The following is a 16,280-nucleotide window of genomic DNA, read 5'->3' on the forward strand; positions in this document are numbered from 1 at the left end:
AAAAAACTGGATAAATGACCTGAACAGACATTTCTCAAAAAAAGAAAAGCAAAATGCCAGTAAATATTTGTGAAAATGCTCAACATCTTTAGCTATCATGTAAATCCTAATCAACACTGAGATTACACCTTACCCACTTGGGTAAAATGTTTAGTCCAATCAGAGAAGAGACAGAGGCAGGGGAAGGGGAAGGGGAAAGTGGCAGATGACATAAGTGGCCTGCTTTAGGAATCCATATTGAGGGCCACAATTCACAGATTTGCAGCAGGATGGACAGGTTTGCTGACAAGGGCAATGACTACTAATAGCCTGTGGCCCAGCAGAGAGAAGGCATGAGTGACACAATAACCTGGCTCAAGACTCTATCCCTCCAAAGCTTTGGGATCCCATACAGTTTACCATGCTCTATCATCTTCTGAATTAGAATACTTCAATAATTGATCAAAACTTGACTCTCTCTCCCCTCCCTCTGTGAAGTGTAGGTGGTCAACATGGTGACCAGTTTGCCATGATGGCAATGACTGACAATAAAGTTTCTGCAGCCTTGACATTCTCTTATACATGGCACCCACTGACTCTGAGAAGGCTTGGGGAATGCTAAAGGCACCACTTACAAAAGCAAATCCCTATCCTCTCCAACACTGGGCTTTGGTGTGTGGTTCACAGAGAGCTGTGCATGCTGTGGAATTTCCCTTGGGATGCATGGACATTGAGCTATGCACTCACATTCCTCTTTAAAACTGTCCTGTATAGGTCCTGAAGCCTGTCTGTCCCCTTTGTCTTGACATGTGACACAACAGCTGTGAATCCTTGTCCTTGACATGCAGGACAGTTCAAAACAAGATGGTGGCACTAGGAAGTGGAGTAGAGTTTATACTGGTTCACTGGGCTTCACAGTATGAACATTCTGATAACATGTCACTGTTGTAGCACAGGGCATAACCCTTGTCAAAAACAAATGACTTCCCCTTATAAAAAGCATTGGGAAACTATTCCAGGTACTTGTGGATACTACACTTGAGCTGGAACACTTCCTTACACAATACCTTGGCCTTCAGGTAGGCTGAGCCACGCTCACAATGGATGACCCCAGTGCAGTACATCAGCACCCTCTTCTCTCTGAAAGTTCTACATTTTTGTCAACAAAGCTAGGAAAGTAATTGAATTTCCTGATATCTGGGGCTAAGCAGCCCTGCAATCGGCAAATTTTGCTTTCATAGAAGTTTCTGCACTCCAGTAGAATAGTACCAATATGTTTTTGATCTGGTTGAGTTAAAAACTTTTCTACTTCTTTATGAAATTCACCTGGGGATAAATGGATTACAGGCTCCTTGTAGGAGATCTTATTGGGGCTGATCCACATGGGCATAATTTCTTCAAATACACCAACATGGAAATCTGGAAAACAGTGAGCTCCTCCTCTGCTGGTGTTAAAATCTTCCTTACAAAGATAATCCTTAAATAATGGACAAGAAAGCATGATTTCTACATAGAGTCTGGTGGTCAATTTGCTTCCACCAACTGTCCCATTGATTCCTTTTTTACCAAATCTAATCTTGTCTGTGAGGTGCAAGTGATGACACAGAGTTGTCTGCCAGGCATAGATCCACTGGGAATCCTCTAGGTCACAGTATCAGTAATAAAGTAGCACTTCCCCTTCTTCACTGCCCAGGTCACATTTCAGCTCATCAGGGCTAAAGCAGCTTGTACCAGGGATCCAAGCAAACACCTTGTGGCTATAAGTAAGGTACTCTTTTAGAGGGTTCTATTTTTCTGCAGATGTGATACTCTTTGAGGTAATCAATGTTGTGGCCAGTTGCTTTAAAATAAAAGTAGTCTGGTGATAAATTTCATCAGCAGGTTGTGTTGCCACATTTCTATGGATGCTGATCTGGTTCATGAATAGCTGATGACAGTATTTCCACCATTTTTTGTTTTTACATTCATAAGGAGCTGCAGGAACTTGTTGTTTTTGATGAAAAGGGCAAAGGTCACCCTGTCCAGAGTCTGAGGACCTGCCTCTGCCTGGCAATGGTTGCCGTTTCTTGCCCTTGAGCCCACACCCAGGTTGTGAGTTCACTAGGTTTGTGAAGTCACCTCGCTACAGAAGTCATCATGCATTCTTGCCATAGGTCTCAATGCCTCATCTTCTGGGTTGCTCAATAAATGCTGGTGCTCTAACTAAACAAATAAAACATTTTTATCTCCATGTAACTTGAACATCCTAGAAAAGTGTAGAATTACCCAGGTAGAACTATTTTCTGAATGGAAAACACTTTTGGTGAGCCATTTTCACATTTGGCTGAATGGTGAGTGCTTTCTCACAGACTGTCTATTTTCCTTCCAAGGTTCATAGGGGGAAAAGAGAGGGCTCTATCCAAATTTTAAGTCAGAAATTTTCCACCTTGGAATACATGGCATGCATAGGACAGTTGATGGAGGGTTTTTGAGGCAGGGACCTCACACAGAGCTGTGGGCAAAGATGAGGAGTCCACTGATGGACCACCTAAAAGGAGGCTGCACATCCAGGTGTGACAGGGAGAGACATGCTCCTGGATATTGGCATGAGGCCACCATGGAAGAAATACTGCCACCTCAGCAGTGGGCTCAGAAATCAGTCCCTGCCAGGATGGTCTCCAAGCAATACCACAGAGCTCAGGGAATGAGCACACTGGCCTCTTCCCCCTCCAGCTTGCTTCCCCTCAGAAGTGTCTCTCATTAGGTGAAGATGAATCATTTCCAGAGGTCCAAGAAGACAGGTTGATGCAGGATGGCATGCAATTGAGATGCTGCTGAGGGGTGAAATGCAAAAAAGAACTAAATAGTGCAGAGTTGTGAATGTCATGTATTTATATGTATCTGATACATTTATGTATATGTATCTGCATTGATGATCTGAGAGGTATAAAATGCTTCTCACTTAACCAACATCACAAGAGGAGATGTAATAAAGAACATGCTGCATGACATTCAGTGCTGATTTGTCTATCTTTTTACTTTGACACTTTGCTCACAATTCTATATTTATGTGTTTAGAGTGTTGCCAAGGTCAGATAATGGTTAAGAGAATTTGTGAGATGAAAAAGATAACAATCAACCACATGAACTCCTAAGACTGGGATGTAGTATCTCAATGTGGAAACACTGAAAGTTTATGAAAATGCAAATGGAAAAAAGAAGAAAAGTACACATTACAGAGACCAAGAAGATTAAGAACAGAAATGAGCAATTATTTCTTAGTAACTCATTGATGGAAAATTAAAAAGAAAAAAAAGAAGAAATACAGGGAAAAAAAGATTCTTACTGCCAGCAAGAACAAGAACAATTAGAACAAATAGTAACTTAGTCATTAGAGCAACCAGCAAGAGGGAACTCTGTAATATTTGAAAACTTTTAAATAATAGAGAAATTTGTGATTTGTTATGGGTTGAAATGTGTCCCCCAAAAGTTTGTGACATCTTAACCCAGTAGCAACACATATGAACCCATAAAGAAACAGATTTTGAAGACATTCAAGTTAATAGGAAGACATTGAATAGACACCAATCCAATATGACTGTGTTCCAACTATATGATGTTATCTTCATTCTCCAAGGGAAAAAGCACTGTTGCAAATGAAAAATCTCAAAACAGACCAAAAACAGGGAAGCATTCTACAATGTTATCTGCAAGAACAATTCCCTTTGTAGATGATAATGCGATTGACAATTTTAAGCACTTTTACTTTTAAAGAATTGTCACAGAAAAAATTGGCTCCAAGCTTCCCCAGACACAGCTACACTATCTGTCCTTCTCATCACATTAGCAGTGACACATCACACTCCAGACAGTCCCATTGTCTTCCCCCTGTGTTCCCTAAGGTCAGTCACATTCATAATCATGCTGCTGTTACACAATCAATTGTAATTACTTCAAGGGCCAATGTGGATGGTTGTATTTCCCAAACATGTGGCGGTCTCTGTGGTTACTCAGAGGTTTATCAGAGTGCCCATCCCTAGACAGAGCTGTCATACCCAGAACAGACCATCTCCCCATAAACATGTGGCCCATGCTTCTCACACACATGGAACCAGAATTATGCAAGTCACACAGGTGAAACTAACATTCAGAAAGTGATAAAATGCTATGGCAGTCAGTGAATGGGGATTAGAAAATGCTAAACCCTCCTCTAGGCATCATGCCTGTCACAGCCCTGCAGTCCTGAACAGGTTTGTGTATTAGATTTCCCACCCTCATCCACTCTCATTATGTCTGCAGCTTTTCCTTTCCCTTTTTTTCAATACTTGAAATTGCTGCCATCTGCTCCCTGATGTTGTCACAATCACTACAAATTTTATCAACAACCTCATAAGTGACAGACATCTATCAGTTCAGGGATCCTCTTGAAACACTACAAGAAAGACCATTCCAACACCTATTTATATGCCTGGATAATCTGTTGCTACAAACACTTTACATACCTAAGTGCAACATCAAGAAAAACTTCAAGAGATGTATGAATTTATTTTGTACACTGTGGTCCCTGGAGTGAGAGAAACTTTCCACAGTCCAAGTCTATGACATAGGAAAATCACTCAGGATCTCCAAACGTTAATTCCTAAAATGAGAATGAATGCTAATAATGTTGTAGTGAGGGGAAAATGAGTTACAATATTACAACACTGCATAATTTCTACTGAATGATTTTATCATTGTTTTTATTTTTGTTTCCTTATTATTACCAAAAATGTGATGATTTTGATGTTACCACTGTTTTTATTTTGACTACATGTTTGAACAACTTAACTTTTACTTGCTACCTAAAACTACACAAAATTGTCTTATATTTTTTCAGGAATTAACCAATTAATTTTCTAGAACAAAAGATAATGTTTAATATCTACTAGGGTCTTACAGTTCTGAGAAGAAAATGAATATTCTTTCAGTAATTTTTCTACTCCCTTCTTTGAACATGATATTTAGTGGGTATCTATCAATTTAATTTGGTGTTAAAGAACTGTCTTCTCTACTCCCAGTTACTACTACTTTCATGGCTAACAAGTTGCACTCATGCAGTTCTTCAAACTGTCTCTGTTCTCTCCACACTGCCTATACACAGCTGCTCCTTGGTGCTGTCTCTCCAGCCCTTGGGTGAAATCCAGGGTCCCTATAGCTTACCATCTTATGTTTAAATAAGAAAAATCCACTGGTTCTCTCCAGACACAAATGAAGCTTGGTTACAATAATTACATTGCCAATACCAGGTTAATACTCAAAACAGGACATTGCATTTAAACATGAACTCTCTCCCAGGAACAGCCAGGCTTGCTGAAATCCTGTACAGCCAGGCCAGCAAGCAGGATGTAGACTTTTTGATTGGCATTTGATTTATCTATCCCCTCCACCCTACCAGTCTATTGATTGTGTCTTCTGACCACTTCAAGTCCAGCAGCTACCCTGAGATTCAAAGAGCAAGAAAATACCACTTGATTGATGCTGCTCTTTCCTGAACCCACAAGGATGCTATCTGGAATGGTCATGTGATCAGAGGGAACATTTCATAGGTATTCCCTGCATTTTCCAGGGCCTTGCTCCTGAAAGTCTCCTGACTGATAATCACAGTTTTCAACTCTCATGGGGTAGAACCCTTGCTGTCACCATCTCTTTCTAAACCTCAGGGCTTTTGAGCTATATTCTACCTTTATACCCTGTTGTGGGAAAGCACTTATTCCAAAGTCAACCTCTTTAGTGTTATTGGGGACTTCAGCTTCTTCTAGATGGCTCAAAGATGGTAAGAAAATGGTCTCTGGTCCCCAAATGTCAGAAGGAACTTAGGCAGGTTCTCACAGTTGGTTCATAGATTGGAACTGTTTTAAGAAAAACTATAACAGATGATTAGGAAAACCTTGCAGTTAAAAAAAAGGAAAAAGAAAAAAGAAACAGTTCTGGTACCAGGTTGCACTTGGGACTAAAGACCATTGACCACCTCACCACTGCAGATTACACTCAGTCAGAAAAGAGGAAGCTCCATCTGGAAACTCTCTGATGGGCTGCAGTCAGCATGTTTGACCACAAGGCACATGGTCAGGTCAGTCCTCAGCACAGGATTGCCTGAAGCTGTCCTGCTGTGATTGGCTAAGACATAGTTGCTTGATTACAAGGGAATTCCTATAGTTAAATAGTTTACAACTTATTTGCATATTAAGATAGGTTACAGTTCACCTATATGGAAGCCACTTTGGGACAAATTTTATCACCCAAGTATGGAGACCAGTTTGGGGCAAATTTATTTCAGTTTAACAATCAGCACCATTTGTTCATATTTTTTGGGGTGGTGCTGGGGATAGAATCCAGGGCCTTGTGCTTACAAGGTAACCACTCTACCAGCTGAGCTATCTCCCCAGCCCCTGTTCATATTTTTACATCTTTGAGAGAGTGACCAAAAAAATTAATGTAGATACCGACACTATCTTCTACAATCATCAAAATCAACCTGCTTGAATTCAATATAGACTTCATAATTTCCCAGTGTAAAGTTATTTAGATGAGCTGGGCATTCTGAAGCATGGTTATATTTGACCAATCAGGAAACCAAGACCGGAGGATCACAAATTCGAGGCCAGTCTCTGGAACTTCAGGACCAGAAACAAATTCAAAGACCCTAATGAAAATAAAATATAAAAAATAAAAAAATAAAAACGGAGATGTGGCTCAGTGGCAAAGCAGTCCAAGGTTCAATCTCTGGTAATGTCACTGCCCCAGAAAGGAAGGTAGATGTCTTATAGCTTTTATGCCTACCTTGACAAGTCCAGGGATATGCCAGGAAAGCACTGCATGACTGTTTGAACTGAGTACATGATGCAGTGTATTCAATGAAACCAGCATGAGAATGCAAAATTTCAAAAGCCCCATTACTAGGAAAGTAAAAGGCAAACCAGGAACTGGAGGAAACATCTCACAACACAGATACCTGAAAATAAACTCATATCTAAATGTACAAAGCAAACTTACCATTTTGTAGAAAGAATAAAATTCTAATTAAAAATAAGATAAATTACTTAAACAGACCTAAATTTAGGAGGGGATGGTACTTGGGATAGAACTCAGGGGCAATGGAACATGGACCACATCCCCAACACTATTTTGTATGTTATTTGAAGACAGAGTCTCACTGAGTTCATTAGTGCCTGGCCCTTGCTGAGGCTCGGTTTGAACTCATGATACTCCTGCCAACCGAACTGATGGCACTATAGTATATGCCACTGTGCCCTACTCAGTAGACATACAAATTTTAAAAGACAATATATGAATGGTAATTAAGCACATAAAAACACACTCAGTCAATAAGTAAACACAAATGAATAGCACACTAAGATATGTCCACATATGATACTTATTAAAATAAATATAAATAAAAAGAATTGACAGTAAAGATTCATGGTAAGAATATGGAGGGACAAGAACTCTAACACTCTGTGGACAGATTAAAATGGTACAAATACTTTCAAAAACAGTTCAGCAATTTCTCTAAAATGTAAGCATGGAACTACCATATTGTTCACTATCCTACTCTTAGATATTCACCATGGAGAATGAAAGCATGCATTTATACAAAGATGGGTATGTGGGTAATTATAACAGAGAATTAGAAACCACCTTTGCTAAAAACACAGACTCTTCACTCAGGCCTTTCAATGTCCAAACAGTAACTTTTAAGCAGGATAAAGCCTATCATCTCTGCTTTCAATTTAGTTCTTATCATCTTAGACTTTGGACCAAATCCTGGTTCAGTTCTGTACAAAAGCTACAAGGTTTAAGAGTCCTAAATTTAGCTAACCTATCTTGTCACACTTGACAACTGAGGACACCAATGTAAGAGTAAGTTTCAAGATTTGCAGGGACATTCAACTGCGAGCTTTCATAACCTCCTGTTCCAGACCCATTCAGTGGCTCCTACAAGATTCCTGTCACTGTCCTAAACCTGCAGTCAGTTTGGGTTCTAGGAGCAGCAGAGCCTCACAAACAGATCATTCCCCCAAATGGGAGCAATTACCCCTCATTGTAACTGAGGCTGCCACACTAAGCTGGAGCAATTATCCCATGTGTACTGATGGCTCCCCTTATCTGATAAGGACTACTCCAGAGCCATCACATAGAACCAGTTCTGAGATAATGAGCAACCAGAACATAGCCTGACAAGATGAACTACTTTGCTGGCTCTGAAAACCCACATTCAAACCCTGCACATTTTCAGCCTTTTCTGTATAACCTCAAGGTTCCTGTCAATGTCTTGAAGCAGATATTTAGTCATTGTACCCCTACACCTGTTCTTCCTGGTGTGACCACACTGATTAAAACTCCTTTCCAGTCCTTCACCATTGCTTGTCTCTTTGATTGGCATATTGGGACAGGAGGCCATGGGCATTGAGGTACCATGTCAAGCATAAATGCATCCCACCTGCAGGATGCTTCTTAGTTATCTCACCACCCTGAAATCTGAGTACTGACACATGACATATATCCAAGCCTGAGCATCTTTCAAACCCTGAGAGGAAGCCTGCACTTCTCTAGGACTGAAAGCACCTTACACGCAACCTCTTCCCACCCAAGGCTGAAGAGGGGAGGGTCCCTGATGCACTCTTCTGCCTCAAACAGCCACAGCCAGGGCTGCAAGACAGAGATGGCTCCTTCATTCTCTAGCTGGAATAGAAAATTCCTGAGGAAGGATTGGCACTTCCAGTCTGTCCTCCAAAGGAGATGCCATCTGAGTCCCTATCAGGGGATTAATGCACAGATTACATTAAGGCTCTCATAACCCAAACTTTTCCTCTAAATCTTCATTGTCTCACACATGAGTTTTGCAGAACTCCTTATATCTCTACCGTGACAGCTTTTCCATCACATTACTGGTAAATTAAATCATCTTTCTGGTATTTTTTTTCTTGTCTTTTTAGAGATTTATCAGAATATTGCTATTTTAAAAGAAGTGCCTCTTGGTTGCATTGATATTTCTCTGCTGTTTCCAATTTTATGTATCTCTTCTTATCTGTTTCTTTCTTTCTGCTTGCATTGGGCTTAATTCATTGTTTTCTTGAATGCCTTTTGTAATATTTTTTGAGTTGTCTTTTTATTAATTCGGTTATCTTTCTTGAGTTATCTTTGTATTAGTTAATCTTCTTTTTTGTAATGTGGGCATTTAAGTGCTATAAATTTTCTTCTAACCACTGCTTTTATCTATAATCCTGAGTATGATATTACATTTACTTCAAAATATTTTCTAAATTTCCATGAGCAAATCTCTTAGACCCATGGACTATGAGAATTGAACTGGTTAATATGCTTAAGGAATTCAATGTTATCTTTCTCTTGGTGAATTCTACCTTAATATCAGGCCATATAAGTGTTTTGTGTGATTTCCATGTTCTTTCAAATCTGCAAAAGTTTCATCTAAGACCTAAGATGTGATCAGTCATGGTTCACGTAGGAAATGATGCCATTACCACGCTGGTTTTGTTACTATTGCTCTGTAGTATAATTGAAGGTCTGGTATTGTGATACCAACTGCTTTGCTCTATCTGCTGAGGATTTCTTTATCTATGCTGGGTCCATTATTCTTCCAAATAAATAAAGTAAAGGCAGTGTATCTATACACAAATTTAAAAAATTAAAAAATAATAATAAAAAATGAATGATGAATGACATGCCACACTAGGAGGCTATGTTCACCTCCCTGAATATTTTATTAAACCCATTAGGTCAAGATCACAGGTTCAGCATCTAAGAAGACTCCCAGGGATCCAGTTAAGAGGGCTGAAGATTCCTCAAACTGTGGCAAGAAGTAGCCAACCCATCTCTGGGGGCCAAGTCACTTGAACAGCCAATAAATTGTCCCCTATCCTGGATTTAATGCTTACTGGGTACAAAACAGCAGAGCTCTTTTTCTTTGTATCAACTCTGGGAGTATACCATCTGGATGCACAGCTTGGACATGCATGGTTGGGGCAGGGGCCACAGTTCCCAAGTCCTCATAGGACAAGCATCCCAGACTTATGACCATTTACATTTAATAACATTTATTTTGTTATTTGTTCTTTTGAAATGTACATGACAGTAAAATGTATTTTGGCATATGATACATATATTTCTCTGAAGATTCCAGTCCGACTGGCCAGAGTGGGTTTTCCTAATATGGCCAATAACTAATGCTTAAAGAAGACTTTCTTTCTCGACCAAACCTGCTTGCTGCCTCAGGGTTATATGCCAGATGGAAGTTTCATGACTCATCTTGTCCTTTGGACCAATGCTGAACACCATGGTCTTGGGAAATGGGGGTCCTGACACTGAGAACACAGTGTGGATACCCATACATTACATTAGCTTCTCAAGACCTTTGAAAGTGCTGGATTGAATAGCTCTATTCCTAGGCAAAGCTACACAGGTTAAGGCATATTTGTGTCCTTTAATACCAGGCAAAAGGACAATATGATCAATCTGCCAATCCCACACTAATTGGACAATTCAGTGTATTTGTTCCTGAATGTCCCTTAGAGGACAGGTCTGGGGGCAGGAACACACTTGTCACTGTAACCAAGAGCAAGTAATGTAACCAAGAGCAAGTAATGATATTTTAGAAAAATCCTGTCCCATTAGCCCTGTTCCATTCCATTTTTACAGTTTATAAATTTCTTCTTCTGTACCTTTTTCATCTGGTTGACTGCCTGCATCCTGACCAGAACCTGCACAGTCAAAGCATCCAGCTTCATATTTCCAGGGACAAAGGTGAGGGTGTCAATCATTTTTTCCAATTTCTTGTCACATTTTTTGTCACATGCTGGCTTCTAAGAAAGGTTCTCCCAGTAAAGACCAATTGTGAACGTGCCATCTACAATGTAAGGCCATGCTAAATCATCCAATTGTTAGTACAAATATCCCGTGAGCAGCTCACAGGTACTACAAGCCATACTGCATAATTCTTTTTTCTGTCTGCTCAAATTTTCTCCTGTCTCATGCCAGATAGTATGGATAACAGGTTGTATTGCTAAATCAGTACACAAACTTGGCTTCACCCATGCTCAACCCATCTGTACACCAACAATTTTAAGGTAGGGAGATATTCCTCCTTAGGCTTGTGAGATCAATGGCACTGGGGAGCCACCTGGGGTGATGAGGAATAGGTAATGGTACCTGTTCAACAAGCTGTTGGTGAGAACACTGCATTGCTGTAATACACATGCCATTTATTTAGGACTGTGTGCTATAGGAGAATGATGCTGATGAAATAGGTCATCAACTCACCTATGTAGGTACACCAGTTCACCTTATGTTCAGTAAAGTTTTAGACAGTGACTTACCTGTGGTAGGTCATTTCACACTCCTAAAAACTGCTGTTATAAAGGGCTGGCTGTATCTACTAGTTTCAGCTCCTTTCTACATCACTGAACAAAATTCTTCAAGTTCATTTTTAATTCTTGTTCTTCATGTCATCTCTGGACAGTTGATATTTAACCATATTGGCAGCCCTGGTAGAGATGTGCCCAGAGAGTGTACCTGGGCTATTGAATTTGCTTTTTCATATACTCTGTGCTGGGGATCATCCTAGTTCCATTTGGCTCCCTTCTTCATCAGCCCAGTAGTGGCTGTGGTTACTGAGTGGGATGAGGAGTGAAAGTCTGCTAATAACCCAGGGGCCTAAAGGCCCTTCTACATTCTTCACATCATGGGTGATGGTAAAGGTGTTCACCTTATATCTTGCCATGGCTTGAATCATATGCGTCTTACCTGACCACCCCATGAATGTCATGGGGCCCTGGATTCTGTTGAGGTTGAAAGCCCATCTTCTATTATGTAAATGAGTTGTTCTACTGCATCCTATACACAGGATGATCTTCTCCATTTAGCAGAATATCATTCATATAATGGAACCAGATAACATCAGTAGAGAATGAGAACTGAAGTTTCCAAGTCACCATGCCATGAGAGATCATAGGACTCTGTAGATATCCCAGAGGCCAAACCTGGAATGTTCACTGCCTTTCCCAATAATTAAATGTGAACTTGCTTTGCAAGTCCAGTTTCAAAGGGCTGTAGAAAAAAGCATTAGCTAAGTAAAGAAAACCATGCACAGAGCCAAGGGAGAGTGTATTTCATGAGTATAAGTTTTAATTTGGAAGATGAAAATGTTCTGGAGATCCATTACACAACATTTTGAATATACTTAACATGTTAGAACTATATATTGAGATGTGCTTAAGAGGTAAGATAAAACAAAATAAAAACAGATATAATAACTTAAATATGTTCAGCATGTTCAGTTTATGGCAAGTCAAATGTACCTAATAAACAGTTAAAAGTAAAATTAAATAAAGAAGGAAATTCACAGAATGATAGAAAATATTTGCAATTCAAATTTGGTGAAGAATTATTTTTGAGTTCCTATAACTCACCAAGGAAGCATCCCAGTTTGAAAATGGACCAAGTACAACAAGCAATAGGTATTTCTCCATAGAAGTTGTACAGTGAATAATCATAGGAAAAACAGTACTCTCATGAGGGAAAAGCAAATCATCCACTCTGTGGTTTCACTTTACATGCATTACAAAGGATATTTTAAGATAAATGGGAAATAAATGTTGATATGGAGAAAAAGAAATCCTAAAAATTTTTGGTGGGAATTTATGCAACTACTATGCAAAACAGTATGAGAGTTCCTCCAAAGATTGAATATGGAATTATTATATGATAAGTGAAATCCACTTCTAGGTATATTCCCAAGAGAATTGGAAGGAGAGACTAAAACCAACACATGCACACCAATGTTCATGGCACCTTTATTCACATTAGGCAAGTGGTGTAAACAACCCATATTTTCCTAGATAAACAAATGAAAAATTATGCAACCTGTTGCACATCCATGGCAGCAGTTGTGTGCCAGCATACCTGCATCTTAATGCTACTTGTCAGCCATGAGCTGAGCAGCTTTCCTCTGCCATGCTCTTCCACTGAGATTCTACCTCACCTAGGCCCAGCATGGAGAAGGTAGAACCCAAAATAAACTTTCTACCTGTAAGTTGTTCATGTCAGGTATTTCATTTACAGAGACAAAATTTTGATTAATATAGGAATGATAGTTAGTGTTGTATATTTCAAAATTGCTAAAATGTAGACTTAAATTTTCTAACAAATAAGTATGTGAAGCAATAGATAGCATATAGTAATTTACCTGACATAATGTATCAAAACATTACATTAGGCCTATTATGCCATATAAATATGTGATTATTTGCCAAATAAAAATTAATATAGGGGCTGTGAATGTACCTCAATGGTAGAACACTTGCCTAACAAGTGTGAGGTACTGGGTTTGATGCTCAGCACTGCATAAAAATGAATAAAAGAAAATATAATCCTTGACTCTCTAGACAATATATCAAAGAAAAAATCTATAAATGATGAAGATTGGAAACTAAAAGGGTGGCATCAATACTAACTGCATAGACCTTAAAAGATAGTCAAGGAAAACCACAAACAACTTAAATTATTAAATTCAAGAAACTGCATGGAATCTATTGATTTCTTGCAAAACAAATATGCCAGATTTAACACAAAAAAATGATCAATCTGAATAGAACTGTAATTTATCAAAGATTCTGAACCACTAAAGTTATCCCACCATTTCAAGATAGGTTCCTGGTTAATCTCTTCCAAAAGATAAAAGCAAAAGAACTACTTTCTGACTCATTGTTTCAGCCAGCACTAAAGAAATAACAAAAACAGAAAAAGATTATGAGACAACTACAGACTTAAATATGTCATGAAAGTAGATAAGAAATGCAATGAAGTATTAGCAAGTATTACCCAGAAAGAGACCTGCATTAGTTTAGCCAATTGGGTGCTGGCAGAAACAACAGGAAATGAATTAAGGCCTCCTAGGGCAAGGTGAATGAGTAGAGTTGGAAATAGAGACCTTGAAGTTCCAGGAGGGTGGAGGACATGCTGGACTGGAGGGAGGGGCAGGGGTGTGCTGCAGACTCTTCTTCTTAACCCTCCCCTGCTCTCAGGATCCCTTTGTGATGAGACAGCACAGCAATCTGATACATGCCTGGGACCTACTCCCCATTTCTGAAGAGACCTCTCAGGACTCATTTATCCAAAATGGACAGTGCCATTTAGATGATGGAGAATCCTCTTTCCTCTGAATATTGTTAGTGTCTCATGGTTGAACCCAAGCTTCACCACCTGGGCAAAGGATATGATCCTTGGCTGTGTGTATGAACTGGGGCTCTTTCTTCTCCTGTTACCATGCCTCTAGGGTAATCCATCTTTCCCAACACAAAGGAAAAAGGAAAAACCCAAGGTAAGAAACCCTTAGGCCAGCCTCACCAGAAAAATTGATTTTCTATTGTCTACTCTTCTTTCCACTTTTCCAAAATAACTACAGATACTTCAAAAAAGAGAAATCTAAGGACAGAACATAGCATCATTCTGGGACAGGTGGAGCAGGGCAGGGAGGGAGCTTGCACTATGTCTTTTCCTACGTGAAGCTCCCAGACCATCCAAGTGGTGAGTTCCATGTACCAGAGAAAAGCACACATTGTTACTCAGTGTCTGAGATCTGACTCCTGAGAGTTGGGAACCTGTAAAGAAGGACAGGCTTAAGGACTGGCCCATTAGTCACCTTCTCCTGGAAGGTGTCTTGGGAAACAACTCTTTCCTCTGAATTTGTTTGATGTGAGGGCTGTGCTGAGCCCTGAGGGCCTCTATCACAGGTTGGAGTCACCTCTGGCCTCAGGAACAGAACCCTGCCTGGCAGCCTAGAAGAGCCTGTGGAAATGAGTCTTATCCTCAGTGGAGAAGCAGTGACTGAGGACATCAATGGTGCAGTTAAGAGAGAAAATTCCCTTTTGTTTTCAAAATTAGAAAAATGAAGTATTTTGCCACTTTATTAACATTCTGTGAATAAAAGAGTCTTCATTAGCTCACTGTAGAAAGTTATGCTGTTCAGAAACATGGAATGTCTACAGCTGGAATAGGAAAGCAGAGGAACAATAGGGCACCAGCCTCCTTTTCATTCTTGTTGGTCAGCATCCAAAGGAGAAGGGACACAGCAAGAACAGGAAGAAGAGTGGCATTGTGAAAGGTAAGACCATTCCCTTGCATCCCAGAGGCGACTTGCTGTCCCCTATCCCAAGAATCCAGAGCCATGTCCCAGAGAATGTCAGCTGCAGAGACAAGACAGGAAGGATGCTGGGAAGGAAATCATCATACCAGAGACACTTCTCAGGTCCTGTGCTCAGAATGAAGCTGTGGTGGGCCAGGGATGGGTGATGTCCATTATGACAATATGGGCCATCGTGGAGCCATGCTGTCTGGATTTGGAGGTGGAAATTCCTGGTCAAAGTGTGGACAAGTTCTCACTTCCCTAACACACATTTCTCTTTGAGATGATTCAATCTTTCTCCCTGCAGAGTGGTTATGAGTACAGTGGCACTAGTGGAAGTGGAATAAAATGACCAAGAGCTACCTTTCCGTGTGCCTTCCAATATGTGTCACGTGACAGGAAGACTTGAACACTGGTGCTTGCCCTCCAGAGACTACTCTCCCACAGTCTGTCCCACATGTATATTCCACTCACCCTCCCTCTCCACAATAACCAGTTCTCCATTTTCAGGTTATAGGGATTGCTGGAAGGAAGTGGAAGAGACAGAAGCTCTGGTTTCACTTTTACAAAGGTAAGTAACTTTCCACTTCCTGTATCCTTCTGACTGCTGCCTATGATATGATCCAAAATCAAAAAAACCCTCATGGGACAAGGGAAGCCCTCAGTTTGAGCAGGATGTGACTAAAGCTCTGGGATATGGGAGAGTAAAGGCTTCATAAACTCAGGGTATGGGACAGTGAGGGACCATGCACCACAGGTGCCCTTCCTTTCCCCACCTGCCCTATCTCCTGGCCCCATCTGCTCCAGCTACAGCCTGTGCCTCCTATCTCTTGCAGCCACCTAGGGAAGCTTCATGAAGAGAATAACTTTCACCATGTCCTACAAGGAGATGACCCAGATGAAAAGTACAAACCAGAGTCAGCTAGAGTCCACCTATCATGAACACTGTCTGTGCAGGATGCTCTGGCCACTACCTTCTTCCCCTTGGCTTCCCTCATTTCACTGAGCAGACATCCTCTGCTTCTGCCTTCCTCCTCCTCACCAGACCTCATGAATTCCTCTGTGTCTATTGGGTCACACTCATCCATGAGTGACACTCAGTCACCAGAGTCTGTGATTCCTCTGGAACAAAATTCACCTCAGC

The 16,280-nt window shown here is 40.4% G+C and overlaps 1 pseudogene; it reads right to left on the bottom strand.

Moving 5' to 3' along the window:
* Positions 1–610: 610 nt before the first annotated feature.
* LOC124974284 (thiosulfate sulfurtransferase/rhodanese-like domain-containing protein 2) lies at positions 611–10,775 on the bottom strand (annotated as a pseudogene).
* Positions 10,776–16,280: the final 5,505 nt, after the last annotated feature.

The sequence above is a fragment of the Sciurus carolinensis genome, unplaced genomic scaffold (assembly GCF_902686445.1).
Source record: "Sciurus carolinensis unplaced genomic scaffold, mSciCar1.2, whole genome shotgun sequence".
Classification (NCBI taxonomy): Eukaryota; Metazoa; Chordata; class Mammalia; order Rodentia; family Sciuridae; genus Sciurus; species Sciurus carolinensis.